A 10,691-nucleotide genomic window follows, 5' to 3' on the forward strand; every position below is an offset into this window, starting at 1 on the left:
TTCTATTCCTTTGCAATTAAGTGACCTTGTAAATGTTATATCCATCATTCTGGAGTATTATCATTTGATAGCGAAGCCATCGTTTAATGAAATGAAACACCACGATCCAATCAACAGTGGCAGTTCACAGTGACCAATCATTGGGTTATGACGCATTGATTAGCAGTCCTATTAAATGATATTAATTGCATCGCATTCACCAATATCACGTAGTATGCAAACAGCAGAGATGATCTGATGAGTTGGATTTGATTTACATCCTTCGTAAATATTCATCAACATCGTGTGGAGCACGGATGGGACGATATCTTCTATTAATGTTTCCATGTTTTCCATTAATATTTTCATGTTTTTCATTAATGTTTTCATGTATTGATTACACAACATTTTTGGACTAAATAAACAGAGATTATGTGGAAATTGTAATATATTCAATAACTACTATGGATAGATGCTCAATATGAGCCCAACAATTATAAAAATGTGAGTGGAATAAAGATCATTCAATTTGAGTTATGTGCTAGGTAAGAAAAAAAAAATAATCCAGTCTTGGTATCAATATACACATATTCCATCAAAATCTAATCCTCAATAGATTTTCCCGGTGTTTACCACATTGAAATCAGCATTATGTGTCACAGTATTATGAGTCAGTAATAAAGCAAGAGGCCGACAGGATGCCTTTCGTTCCATGACAAGGCGGTTGAGATAAAAAAGAGTCATGGGCTATCTTTGCTGAACAAAAATGCTCGAATGGAAGGAAATTACTTACTCGTTGTAGGCAATGATTTCAGAGTTAACAATGTTATCCTATAACATGTATATGTATATAAGTAAAAAAAAATTGATAAGGAAATTAAGAGAGGAAGGGGAAAGAATCAAATAGGGAGGAAAAGGTAAGAGGTGCAGATGGAGATATAATAGGGTAGGAGGCTGCAGTAAGGGGAAGATGATAAGAGTATTTTAGGGAGTTATTAAATGTGGAGGAGGATAGGTAGGGAACGGTGGTTCCAGTGGTAGGCGATAAAAAAACGCCAGTGTTAGATGAGGTGAAAGCAGTTATTAAAATGATGAGAGCAAATAAGGCACCTGGGTTAGATTGGTATCATGCGGAGTGACTGAAGTAGGAAAGTGCAGTAATAGTGGACTGGATAGTGAAATTTGTTTAATATATGTCTATGAGAAGATAGAGTGCCAGAGGAATGAAGGAGTGCTTGTATAGTTCTGATTTACAGGGAAAAGTGGGACAAGTGTGAGTGTAGTAGTTTCAGAGGGATCAGTTTGTTGAGTGTAGTTGGGAAGACTTATGAAATGCTTTTGATTGAAAGGATTAGGAGACGAGGAGAGGATGTAATTGGTGAGGAAGAGAATGGGTTTAGGAAAGGTAAAGGTTGTATGAATCAGGTTTTTGTGGTAAGACAGATATTTGAAAAAGCTTTAGCAAAGAGTAAGGATGTTTTTAGGCCTTTACGGATTTGGAAATAAAGCCAAGAACTCCGCCCAAGTTTCTTTCGCCACCAATTCCAAATGTAGTGTACCACAACCTACATTCTGGTGGGCAGAAAAGGGACTACGACTACGAAGACTACGTCACTACGAAACTTACACTTACATTTTGGTGGGCAGCGGAGGGACTACAACTACGTCACTACGAAACTTACACCTACATTCTGGCGACCAGCAGAGGGATTCAAATCTCCACTAACTTCTACAGCCGTGGACATCAAAGCAGCAGTGCAACACTTATTCCTTCGAAGCACCTTCCAGCATTCCACTTACAAGCCAAAAGCACCAACGCTCTTCGCTGTTTCGCCCACTTAATCAACTACGATCCGAAACCCTAGTTCTACGCTGATCCCTCTTGGCTGCATTCTCCATCACCACAACGCCCGCCGCCCCCACCACGTCAACATAGAGACGCATTCTCCAACATTACAAGGAAATCTCCTCCAGAGGCATTTCTCCATCACCACAACGCCCGCCGCCCCCACCACGTCAACATAGAGACATTGGACTATTCTTCACCACTGCACAAGTCGGACCATCCCCCCTCCTCCAACATCGTATCACGCTTCACCCGATTATCTCTACGCGCCAGAGATCGTTGCGGCATCTACCAGCTAACGGCCATACCACTCTGAACACACCGCTTCTAGGCTGCGCAAGAATCTCTGTCACCTTTATCTCATTTTCGTATAGCACAGATACATCTTGAATGAATATTTTCTTCCTCTTTTCCCACAACCAATTACTAATTGACCCCCCCCCGTGTTTCCAGCAGTGTATTTTTACACCTTCTCGCCCCATTGTAGCTCCGTCACCTCCAAACTCCAACATCACATTTAGTAAGTAGATATTTTTCCGTTCTCAGTGCCACCTAGGAGCAACACGGTCTCCACACTTTTTATTCACTATACAAATGTGTTCAAAGCCATCTCTGACTCGACATTCCAACCCTATACACGAAGCCAAGCTAAATTTCCACCAACCATGCCTCCCCCACTTCTACTACCAACTCTTCAGAAAATTCACCTCCTATTCAAAACACCATGACAACGCAATACCTCGCCAGGGTCATTAAAGACGAGAAAATTTTGCCACTCTTTAACGGCAGGAACAGTCCTGTACACACCTTCCTCACTGAGGTTCATTCAGAAATACTACGTAGGTATGTCACAAAAAAGACAAAACAAATATATCCATCTTAGGATCCAAAATAGACAAGCACGACACTTTAGCTCCTGACGTCACTCAGTCTGACTTATTTGAGGAAACATGTTCATTTGATACATTTGTAGAACAATTGAAAAAGTCATTTGCTGCTTTTGAGCCACTTGGAGCACTTTCCCCCTATACTCTATTGCAAAAACGCACAATCATGGCCCACACACCACTAAAGAAAAGACAGTCAAAATAGTTTCCTCATTTAAGAGCAAACTCAGAGAAAGTATCAAAAACCCAGACTGGGTCTCAAACAACACAATTTCATTGGATAACGTAGTTTACCTTATTATATACTTTCGCCTTTTCTCACAATTACACACACACACACTCCAGAAAGCCAGCACCATTACATTCACACCAGGTATCACATTAACAGAATTCTCCAGGAAATTATCTGACACAGAGCAAGTTATCACTCAGATGCAAAATCAGTCACTACCCATAGCAGAAACACACACAATAGCACAGGTCATACGATTCCCCTCAAATAACACGATATCACGACATATATCACGCACGCGACACCACTCACGACAACGCTCTCCTTCAAGAACACAAATGTTTTGCACATACTGCCACAGATACCCGTCATAACCGAACCGATATTGCGAGCATCAAGGTACTTGTTTTCACACTACTGATCGTTGCCGTGTCTTACTAGCACGGAGATAACACAGATAAAGAATCTCCAGATAGTTCTCCCACTAGACTTTTACGTACTACATCTCCTGCTAGACATTCAGGTACCATATCTCCTGCTAGACATCCACGTAACACATCTGCAAGACATTCACGTAACCCATATCCCGCAAGACATTCACATAACACATCTCCCTATTGGCTACAGGATACAAAGACTCAGTGCACACCAAGGATAGTTAATCCATACCAAGATATTTAATTTTCTACTCTACCGGTACACACCCTGGATATCCCAGACATGTCTTCAGATTCCTTAACTTTCAATGCTAAGTCTAGTAACACCAAAGTGAAAATATTTCTCGACATGGGCTCCCCAGTTAACATCATGACACTACACAGTTTCCACAGATTCCGCACTGAAACAAAACATGTCACCATTTTGGAACTCCCGACGTCAACCTTTTCAATGTAGATAGTGTACCCTTCCCAATCATTGGTAAATTCTTACTACCCTAGCTTCAAAGATGAGTGACCAGCCATTCCAGTTACCACCTACGTAGCTGACGTCCATTTCCCTGCTGATATCCTCATAGGTTTAACATTGATGAAGCAGCATAATATAATTTACCCTGCTTAACAAGGCATCATTTATGCTAATCATTTCATCCCTGCATTGAACATAAGAATAAAGGAGACTGCAAGAGACCATAAGGCCTACACTAGGCAGCTCCGTATCCATCACCACCTGTCGTCCCCATCCATAAAGTTGTCTAATAGCTTTTTAAAACAACTGATAGTTTCAGCGCTTACTACATGGTTACTAAGTTTATTCCATTCATTGACCACCCTATTAGTAAACCAATTCTTGCCTATTTCCTTCTTAAATCTAAATTTGTTCAGTTTATACCCATTATCGTGAGTCCTGTCCTGTTGTTTTATTATGATGACCTTGTTTGCATCTCCCTTGTTATAGCCTTTGATCCACTTGAACACTTCTATTGGATCACCCCGCACTCTGCGTCTTTCCAGAGGGTGTAAGTTTAGGTGCCTAAGCCTCTCTTCGTAAGGCAAATTTCCGAGTCCATGTATCATTTTGGTCATTCTTCTCTGTACTGATTCTAGTGAATTGGTGTCCATTCTGTAGGACGGAGACCAAAACTGTACCGCATAGTCAAGGATGGGTCTAACTATCGCTAGATAGAGTTTAATAATTACCTCTGCACTTCTATTCGTTACCGTCCTAGCAATGAAACCTAATGATCTGTTAGCTTTATTTCTGGCACTAATACACTGCTTCCTGGTTTTAAGGTCCGGACTCACCAGAACTCCTAAGTCCCTCTCGCACTCAGATTTGTCTAAAAACGTGTTATGTAAGATGTATATATTTTTGGGGTTGTATAGCCCTACGTTTAACACGCTATACTTAGAGATATTGAAGTTCATTTGCCATTTCTCCGACCATGTTAACAATTTATTAAGATCATCCTGCAGAATCTCTGCGTCGTCTCCTGACCCAATTAGGCGTCCTATTTTAGTGTCGTCCGTAAACTTACTAACATCACTATTTATCCCATCGTCTAAGTCATTTATGTACATAAAGAACAACAAGGGACCCAAAACCGAGCCCTGGGGGACCTCGCTAGTAACATTGCCTCACCTAGATTTTATTCCATTTATGGTGACCCGCTGTTTTCTGTTACTAATCCAAGCTCTAATCCATTCTAACACTTTTCCTCCTATGCCATGGGCTTTGATTTTATTTAGTAGTCTCTGGTGAGGCACCTTGTCGAACGCTTTGCTAAAGTCAAGGTAAATAACATCGTAATTTTCATTGTTATCTGACGCCTTATATACTTTATATATTGCCATAAGCAAATTCCCACAAAGTCAACCACATCAATGTGTCCGAGCAGGCAAAACTTCATTTAACACCTGACACTCAAATCAACTTTGCTTCTTCACACGAGGATGCACCAGTTGTTAACTGAAATGGCACCGACACACACACGCATTCCCATGACTAACTCTCCTATTTCACTACCAGCTGTAGACATCCGTTCCAAGCGAAAATGATGCACAAACTCCTCGCGCATCTCAAAATCAGCAAATCTCAGGAAAAGACGCCCTGTAAATACCATCGATATTTACATTGTTTACATCTCTAACCACACCCCCATCTCGACGCTCTACCCCAAACTCTCTGGAACCTATCGTGTCTTTGGACATCAGTCAAAGAACAAAGTTAAAACACTTAGCTTGCACAATTTTACGGAGACTGTCTTGCAAACACAGAATCACACTATTCCTGCAATAGAGGACCATCAACAACCCTCTCAACCAAAACCTTCAGTTCCCTTCCCTGCTATAATCTTAGAAACCGAGCAACAAGTTCCTAAAATGCATATTCTTGGCTAGGCGAATGGAAACAATACCTACTTTCCGTATGATCATACTATTGTTCATACCATTAAGCCTATTTCCTTATATTCATGAATGTTTTCTAGTTACCACCATTTTCACACCATTTTGCGTAAGTTTTCATGCCCAGGTCATGCAACAGGCCTGGCTTGCCTTGTTTTTGTTTTCCTTCTATGTCCGTAGCACCAATATCACTGGGGTCAGTGATAGATAGCAAACCGAGTCATCTTTGTAGTTGCATCTCCCTTCAATGGCTAGCGTGCAAACGCGCACACGCACACATATGCTTCAACGTGGTACTCTCGACGAAGAGCTACCAACTTCCAAGGAATTGTACATTGTTTAGTGACCAAGCTAACCGACCTTTCTGACAACGCCCGTTTGATAACAATAGATTCTCGGCATCTCAGGCCTAACTGCATCTTGGGTCAGCCACCTGCTTCGGACACAAAAGAATCTCTGTCTGCGCCTCTCCATGTCGGACCAAACCTTCCAATTTTTCCTTCAACTGATATGGCAAAAGCCTCCTTATTCCCTGATTAGCCGCCTTGTAAATTTGTACATAGATTTTGTTTCTGGCAACCCTCCGAGCTTTGCTGGGGGCTTGCCGTGTATTCTGTAGGCAAATCTTAATTTGGAGAATTAAAGCCAAGAACTCCGCCCGAGTTTCTTTCACCACCGCAACAATGTGGGCACCCAGCACAAAGAACATAAGAAAATTAGAAAGAATCCAAAGAGTAGCGACAAAAATGGCACCTACACTGTCAAAACTGACATATGAACAAAGATTGGTGAAATTACATCTGTCAACACTGGAACAGAAAAGAAAAAGAGGTGATTTATTGACCATTTACAGAATTATGAAAGGGATGGAAATCCTCGATAGAGATGACTTATTAAAGTGGGACAGAAGAGAAACAAGAGGACACGAAAATAAACTAAAGAAGGACACTTATGGAAGAGACCTGAAAAAGAATAGCTTCTTACATAGAGTGATTGATGTCTGGAACAAACTAAACAGAGAAATAGTGAATGTCAAAACTATACACGATTTTATGAATAAACTGGATGCGGAGAGATACGAAAACGGGTCACTACGAGCATAGCTCTTGTCCCGTAAAATACAACTAGGTAAATACACACACACACACACGCACACACACACACACACACACACACACACACACACACACACACACACACACACACACACACACACACACACACACATATATATATATATATATATATATATATAAATTGATACGAGTGAAAGTCGTCCAGGGAGAGAACCTAGTTTTTCCCCAAATTGACCGGACAAAAATCTAATAGACAGACTTGAAAAGAATACTTTAATGCTTCAACGGTAAGTCTGAATACAAAAGCATGAACACTACTGACACAAAAATTAGGTCAGTGAAACAAGTAAATAATGAACAGATAAGAATCCAAATAGCGTGGAATGGCAAGGACGTGTTTGACCCCTCGCGGACCGGGGTAGTGGTTGAGTGAATAAGTGAGAGAGTTGTGCTTTTTCCCAATTGCCTAGTACCCGCCTTTCCCACACCGCCGACTCCAGGCTCTTCCGTTCAGCCGTGCGCGGTTTCGACAGCAGCGAGGGTTTGGCCACTAGAACCTTTTAGCTCCGTGTGAAGACTCATCTGCGGACGTGCATAATAAAAACATTTAATTCCTCCTGATATCAATTAGCTTATCGTTTATTTTGCGCCTAATGGGAATTGCTATTCATTTGCATTAAATCCTATTTCGATTAATCCCTTCCGCCCCCTCGGGTGGAACTTTTCCTCCTCACTACTACTGCCGTCCTGATATTTCATTAATGCAAGTGATTCCTTCCGTTGTCAACAAGTTGTACATACAGCATATTAAAGCAAACTAATAAAATCATCACATGTCATCTCTTTCCACTTATCTCTTATATTCTCTTTACATACAAGTAGATGTGTGATAAGCTTAGAGTGCTCTAAACTGAGGATTGTATTATTATTATTTTTTATTTATTTTTTTATTTATTTTTTTGGTACTTGTTCGTTTGTTTTTTCCCTTCTACTTACATATTTCATGTTATGATTTTCAGATGGTAATAGGCACTATTCTAATGCGACTGAGGCCGTGACATTAGTGTAGCTTATTTTACTTTGTCTCTTTCTAACGCGTTTGGCTTATTATTAAATCTAAGGAGGAGGAAAGGGAGGAAGAGGAGGAGGAGGAGGAAGAGGAAGAGGAGGAGGAGGAAGAGGAAGAGGAAGAGGAAGAGGAGGAGGAGGAGGAGGAGGAAGAAGAAGGCGGAGGAGGAAGAGAAAGAAAAGCCATGCGCATTGTTTTCAATTCTCTTCACCCCGATTGCAAAGTGGGTTAGGTTGTTAGAGCGAGACAGGAATCCAGAAAAAGAAAGGGGGAAGAGCACCAATGGACGAGGCATGGGGAAAAAATAATAAAATAAAGAACAATAAGAGAGAGAGAACAAGATAAAGGGGCAAGAACTCGATGAAATAACGATATAAAGTGTGGATAAAAAAAATCTAGGACATGAGACGCAAAGGAAGTAAGATGTAAAGAAAGAAGAGGACGGTAAGGAAGACGAAGAGAAAGGGGATGAGGAGAAGGGCAAAGAGAAAGGGGAGGGGAACAGAACAAGACAAAAGGAAGGAGATTGTGGGGGGAAGAAGTGGAATATGAGAAGGAAAAGGGAGGAAAGGAGGACGAAGAAGAAGAGGACGAGGAAGAGGAGGAGTAGTGGATGGAGATGAGTTTGTATCGCCACCAAAACTGCTGATCACATTGCCAGTCAGGCATACAATGCTGATACTACCATTGTTGGTGGCATTAGTAGGAACGTTGGCAGATAAAACGAAGAAAAAACGGGCGAAAGAATGAGAGGGGAATGAAAGAAAGAGGTAACAATGCGATAGGACTGTCAACGAGGCGGGAGGGAGATGACTGTAGGTTGGGGCGTGAGTGTATGCTTGTGTGTATGCGTGTGTATGTTTGTGTGTGTGTTTGTGTGTGCACATGAGGGCGCGTGTCCCTATAGTTAGTTAGGTTTGTTAGTGAGAGATTGAGAAAAAAGAGAAAGAGTGGGAGACAGAGGGAGAGAGAGAGAGAGAGAGAGAGAGAGAGAGAGAGAGAGAGAGAGAGAGAGAGAGAGAGAGAGAGAGAGAGAGAGAGAGAGAGAGAGAGAGAGAGAGAGAGAGAGAGAGAGAGAGAGAGAGAGAGAGAGAGAGAGAGAGAGAGAGAGAGAGAGAGAGAGAGAGAGAGAGAGAGAGAGAGAGAGAGAGAGAGAGAGAGAGAGAGAGGGGGGGGGGAGGTGGAGAAACCCGCATTTAAATAATTCCAACTCACGTTATGGATCCAATGGAGATTCTAAACTGAGGTAGCACTTGGGCCACCGTGGAATGAGGAAGCGGAACGACAGTCCGCTCATTATCACTTCATCAGACGCTGATTGCAATCTTGTTAAAAAAAAAAAGAAAAAAAAAATCAGGAAAAAAAATCCAATTCAAAGATGAAAATGCGGATTCTAACACAACGTCATGCATAAACAGCAATCTTTTACATTTGATTACATTTTGCATTCCGTGACCAATAACCAGCACTTGTATCTCTGGGACCATTTCGGGCCTAAAGAGGTGCTACAAAAGAGATTGAAGACCGAAGACTCTGGTTCGAGTTTAATAGACACCGACAAAGTTCGGGAAGCCCAAAGGGTCTCCACAGCATGTCAAGGTCGTCCCAACTATAAACAAAAGGAACGAACAAAGAGCAGCGCCTGGTCTCGCGTCCTTGCTCGTGGTTTTCCAGGTAAAAGCCTCTGCCACGCATTGGGCTGCCTACCACGTTGTTCTTCCGGACTTTCAAAACAGGGAAGACATTTTCCTTAAAGCCGTAGCCGCCGCCGTAGCGACTCTGAAGAAACGAAGGCGACAACAGGCCTTTATGAAGTGCTCCCAGCAAGCGAGCAAGCAAATATCACTTTGCATTTCTTGAGCTCGCACCTCCCCCACGAAACAGCACCAAAGAATAATCTAGACCAGCGTTCTCCAACCTGGGGTGCTGAAATAAATTATAGGGGGCGCTGGGAAGTGATGCACACAAAAATCACATTGATATATGTATCATTGATTACCTAGTTGTGCATATTTGATTTTTTTCTATGCTATTTTATTTCTCTATGGTGTTCTTATTTCTTCTGCAAACAATATTGTTAGTTTGTTTCAGTTCTAAGGAACCGAGAAAATAAATCATCAAGCAGTACACTTCACTTTCTTTTATCCTTCTAATAACAAAATAGGGGTGCTGGACTCCTTTGACATGACAACAGGGGGTGCTATGGTCGGAAAAGTTTGGGAAACGCTAATCTAGACGCAGTATCGTATTACACACACGCGCGGAAATACATATGACAGTATGTGCACATACATACAGTATGTGCACATATGACAGTATGTTCATACACTGATTTTAACCATCTCCCCTTTAATTTCCTCAAAATGTTTCCGAAGGCAGAACGAATTGTGTCTTCTTCTACCTGCATATTTCAAAGCAGTGTTCTTTGAGGACTGTTTTTTTTTTTTTTTTTTTGTGCATGTGTCAGTCTTCTACCTTTTCCTTGATAGAAAAGACAACACAGTCAAGGTGATTATGCAGAGTTAGTTCTTGCACTGGAGTAGAAAAATGTCAAAACAAAAGTAGGCAAGGAAGGAAGAAGATACAGAAATTCGAATTTACATTCCCGGTTTGGAGAAAGAAAGTCGAAATAAAAAAAAGAAAGAAGGAGGGAAGAAGTGTGTTAGGGTCGAGGCCTGCCAAGTCGCATCTCGTCCCTTCCACTTTATGCAGACTCAGGAGAAACAACACGATCGCCTGGGAACCTCCCCCCACTCCCC

This window comes from Oratosquilla oratoria, chromosome 19, assembly GCF_046742065.1.
Source record: "Oratosquilla oratoria isolate Oo_2021 chromosome 19, ASM4674206v1, whole genome shotgun sequence".
Lineage (NCBI taxonomy): Eukaryota > Metazoa > Arthropoda > Malacostraca > Stomatopoda > Squillidae > Oratosquilla > Oratosquilla oratoria.